This window comes from Mixophyes fleayi, chromosome 3 (genome assembly GCF_038048845.1).
Source record: "Mixophyes fleayi isolate aMixFle1 chromosome 3, aMixFle1.hap1, whole genome shotgun sequence".
Classification (NCBI taxonomy): domain Eukaryota; kingdom Metazoa; phylum Chordata; class Amphibia; order Anura; family Limnodynastidae; genus Mixophyes; species Mixophyes fleayi.
This window is the reverse complement of record NC_134404.1, coordinates 245,916,696-245,921,944: the sequence shown is the minus strand read 5'-3', so window position 1 is coordinate 245,921,944 and position 5,249 is coordinate 245,916,696. Positions and strand designations below refer to the sequence as shown.

At 36.1% G+C, this 5,249-nt stretch overlaps 1 long non-coding RNA gene across 1 annotated transcript; it reads left to right on the top strand.

Moving 5' to 3' along the window:
* Positions 1-2,459: 2,459 nt before the first annotated feature.
* Positions 2,460-3,805, top strand: LOC142142924 (uncharacterized). Its single transcript, XR_012689402.1, has 3 exons — positions 2,460-2,855; positions 3,399-3,610; positions 3,771-3,805. It is a non-coding gene; the product is annotated as an uncharacterized LOC142142924 (long non-coding RNA).
* The last annotated feature ends 1,444 nt before the right edge of the window (positions 3,806-5,249 follow it).

The window sequence follows — 5,249 nt, the reverse complement described above, 5'->3', positions numbered from 1 at the left end:
AATGGCGCTGGATAGCCGTGGAGGGCAGTACTTATAGAATCCAAAACTCACGAGATTCAACGATGTAACTATGAGGTTTTGCCTCATTTTCAATTCTGAAGGTGCACGAAAGTACCGAGCTGGCTCGGCTCAGTACTCAGATCTGCTAAGTTCGGGTGGGTTCGGTTCTCGGGGAACCGAGCCTGAGCATCTCTAGTTCTGTATTATGTGCTGCAATGAGAATAAATTACCTGCATTGTTCAAAAATTGTGTTTTGTACCGTTTACATGTGTCCAGTTTAATTTTCTGAAGACCCCATTCCTACTAAGCTGCCAATTGCAAATTGAGTTGAAAAGTGTTTTAGTGCAGTGGTTGTCCCTCCCAAAATTTTCCAATGGATCTTTATTTAACATTACAAAATCACTGTCAGCCTCTAACTGGGAAATCCTGAGCTTCCATGCAAGCTATGTGAAATATTGTCTAGGCAGACATTGAAGGATTATGTTCCCCCTTTTCATATGTTTAGCTCATATGGCTAATAGTGTACTTTTTTGCATTTGAAACAGTTGTTTGTAAAGCCTGGACAGTATGAATAAATATTTAAGAAGTGATCATCCACCATACAGATAAGGAGGAATTGAAACTGAGCTGTATTGAAATAGGAACATTTAGGACTGTCACTAGAAATTAGTGACAGTTGGCAGCTGTTTTTCTGATTCCTGTGAAATAATCAAAAACAAAACTAGACAGCGCAAACAGAAGGGTCTACAGAGTGTCTACCACATTAATATATGTAAATGCATAGGTCTGATCATTTCAAGGGAACCGCTATAATAAAATTCTACAATTTATTGACCATTTTACATCATTAAAAACCAAAACAAAATACAAATTGAAGCCGGTAATAGAAATAAATAACAATATGGGCTTTACAATCTATAAGTTTCATGAGATTGTATTACAACGCAGTAATGCAAAACATGACCTTTTATGTCTGACACTTTGATGATATATGTTGTTTACACATTTAATTTTCATGGACCATATCAGACATGATTTTTACAACATTCTCTGTGCACGTTTATCTAAACGATGTATGCATTCCTGCTTCAATTTGTATTGCGCTGTCTCAGAGCGCTAACAATAAAAGCAATTTTAAAAAAATAATAATAAAAAGTAAAAATAATTGGCACTGTGGGGGGTATTCAATTAGCCTTGATTTCGCGATTCCGATACTATTTAACGCGTTTTCGCGTTAGCATACAGTGCACACAATTCAATTCCCCTTATTTTACGCGTTTAAGTTGGAAATAAACATGTTACGCAAAATCTTACCAAGCCCATAGAACAAGTGCAGGCAGGCTATTCAATTGTAAATTTTCACTTTAACGCATGTCCAACAAAATCGCGTTTAGTCATTTTTTCAATCGCACCATTGAAGGTCTTTTAAAAGCGTTAATGATTCCTTTAATGTCCAAACTTATTTTAACATGGGTCTTTTTTGATAATATTATACTCATTAAACTTCTCTAACTTGATAATTGTGTATTAAAAATAACTTTAATCCCATGAAAATAAAAAAGTTTGTAAAATGATATTTAAATACACCCCCTTTAGAAAAAAGCAAATGGTATAGTCCACTGAATTAAAATTAAAAACATTAGTTTCATTTCTCATTCAACTGACCTGAGAGAAAACATTAAAGAGCTGAGACTGAGACAACTGTTTGGTTTTGTATATCTATATTTTTATCTAAAAATTTATATCTAGCAGATAGTTAAGGATTTTTATTTCTATAAAGTTGTTAATAGTTTAATATCTAGCATTATTTATAGTTAATGATTTATATTTCTATAAAACTGTTAATAGTTTAATATCTAGCAGTATTTATAGTTAATGATTTATATTTCTATAAAACTGTTAATAGTTTAATATCTAGCAGTATTTATACTGCTAGGTAGTTAATTAATAATAATAATAATAGTTAATTAATACTTTAATTAATACTTACAAATTTTAAAATTATTTTTTTTGTAAGAAATTTACAAAGGCATTAGTAATGGAGCCATTTTCAACAAACGTTTGGCAGTTTATGTATGCAGCATGTATTGATGAATGTGCACATGCTGGTTTGCTTGTTGGGGGAGAGGAAAGAAATACTTTGGAAATAGAGGAGAATGTAGATGTGCATGTGGCTGCAAGTGAGGGAGAGAATGCTGTGGCTCCATTACTTGATGCAAGGCGTCGGGTCCCACGGCCCCGTCTGTACCGCACACGTCAGTTACTTGATGGGGTCCCTGAGGATGAGGTGATAAGATTATATCGCCTATCCTCAGTTGCAATTTATTCTTTATATGACCTCCTTAAAGAGGACCTGGAACCAACAGTCCCCACAAACCATGCTGTGCCTGGATTAGCAAAGCTGCTTGGGGCATTGCATTTTTTAGCGTCGGGAACCTTTCAACCAACATTGTCCGTAATTGCGGGTTTCTCCCAACCCACATTTTCACGGAGTTTGTTCCAGGTCCTTAAAGCCATAAAAAAACATACTAGGGAATTTATTAAATTCCCACAGTCTGAATTAGAATGGCAGGAGGTCAAATCCAATTTTTATAGTGTGGCACGTATGCCAAATGTCCTGGGTGCAATAGATTGCACCCATGTGGCACTCACACCTCCGCACAGAATGGAAGAGAGCTTTCGAAACCGAAAGCACTTCCATTCCATGAATGTGCAGATGGTGTGTGATGCCAGAAAAAAAATCCTAAATGTTTGTGTTGGCTTCCCTGGTTCCTCTCATGATTCTTTTATTTTGCAGAATTCAGGAGTGTTCAAGAGGTTTGAGGAGGGAGATTTTCCTCATGGATGGCTCCTGGGTAAGTTATATCTAGGTAATCGCTATTAATAATTATTTCTAAAATGAGAAGAGCACTAATAAAAAAAAAAAAAATTTTTAATAGGTGATGCAGGATATGGGAGCCAGCCTTGGTTGCTGACTCCAGTGTCCAATCCAATTTCTGATGCTGAAAAAAGGTACCAAGCGGCACATATAGCCACCAGAGGTGTAATTGAGTGTACCTTTGGGCTACTTAACAGCCGGTTCCGCTGTTTGGACAGGTCCGGCGGTGCGCTTCTGTACTCACCATCAAAAGTTTGCCTTATTGTTATTGCTTGCAGCATTCTGCACAATATCTGTTTGGCAAATAATTTGGAGGTATAGATAGATCCTGCTGTTTTACAGGATCAAGACCTTTCTTCAGCCACAGCATTTGGTCGGGAAACAGGAACTCGTGAGCGCCAGCGTTTAATTTTGGATTTTTTTTCATGTAAGTGTAAATTTTCTTATGTCATAATTTTTTTTTATAATTATAAATTAAATAATAACTAATAGTTTATCTTTTTTTTTGTTTTTTTTTCAGGACTTCAAATTAATTAGTGGGAGATATCTCAAACAATCGTTGTTCGGCGTTCGATTAAAGGATTTATATATATATATATATATATATATATATATGTTTTTATTTGAAAATATGTTTAATGTTAATAACAGTTAGTTAAGATAAAAGGATCCAGCGACTGGATTTTAAAGACCAAGGCCATGAAGCTTTTCAAGAGCCAGCTTCTTGGACAGGTGGGTGTCATCATATGTAAACTGCACTATGCTATGTTCTGTGGGATGTAACCTTGGGTAAAGTATCACTACTGACACATAATCACACTGAAATTACCTTTTTTTCTCTTTTCCTTTCTCCAAAATGTACCTGTCACACCCATTTCACTGTGGATTGCAGACGTAACCAGCGACTGGATTTTAAAGACCAAGGCCATGAAGCTTTTCAAGAGCCAGCTTCTTGGACAGGTGGGTGTCATCATATGTAAATTTGGTAGGGCTCAAACTCATTTTCGTGAGGTAATTTTACCTCATGAACACACATGTGTAGAGGCGTGCGTTACTGTGTGTGTGTGTGTGTGTGTGGAAAAAACTATTTTCTCAGAAAGGGCTCATCCAATTGACCTGAAATTTGGTATACTGACATTATTTGACAAAAAAATTAGAATAGTCAAGTCAGTTAACTTCCATCATCCCCCCTTCCCCCCGTGGGAGGGGTAGTAAAGGCTAAATTTACGAGTTGAGGGGTCAAACTCATTTTCGTGAGGTAATTTTACCTCATGAACACACATTAAAAAGGCCGCTTGCGTCGGGAACTAACGCTCTTCACCTGAGGAGGCCTAGGCTAGGTCCAAATGCATGACAAGAACCTTTTTAAGACCTTAAGTAGCTTGATTTGACTAGAATGCATGAGTATCATGCACGGGTTAACTTGTATATCTATATATCTATATACACACACATATATATATGTATAAATGTGTGTGTATATATATATATATGTATAAAAATAAAATAGAAGACAGGGGGCGCCACACATAGTGCAATTATAAGTGATACATAGTCGTATTCATCCAGAGATATATAATTCCCGTACCAGATATTCAAAGTAATCAAGCCAATGATTTATATGATGAATTCCTTCTGATGGCACCACGAATAACCTGGTAATCAAGGTAATTCTGGATAGTAGATATCGCCTCCTGACATAGGGCAAGATGAACAGCTGCAAACTAAAATACAAGCCACAATGGTGTGATACCGTAAATGAACCAGACCAATATGCTTAAAAAGACGTCTAGATTGTCGCCGGCTGGTACCTTCCTCATCTGCAGACAGGTGTTGAATGACAGGGTAGCTGCCTACTGAATTTAAGTATTGGTCAGTGTTTATATCTGCCCTTCACAAGCTCTCTATTGGAAGTTTTGGGTCTCTCTCTCTCTCTTTCTCTCTCTCTCTCTCTCTCTCTCTCTCTCCTTTATGAATTATTAAAAATATCCAAATACATACCTTTTTACATGTAAGGTTCATTGTGATCATCAAAATGAAATATTCCAAAATGTTCAAACGTTGAAAACTTGTAAAACTTGTTGCTCCATATTTATCAACAGATCAATTATATCTTCTATTTCTGAAAAAAAGAAAAAATTACAGAAATATATTGTTACTAAAATGTTGTTATTTAATATTAAATATGACCATAGATTGGGTTAGTGAACGTACTAAATATTGAAGTATTAGATAATAATAAAAATAGATCGACATTTGACTTACGTTGGGGGTAGATTGCATCACTGGATCCTCTGATGATGGAAGATGATAGTAGTCTTCTTCGTGCAGATTGCAATTCTTCTGGGCTTGGCCTTGCAGACTGCACTGT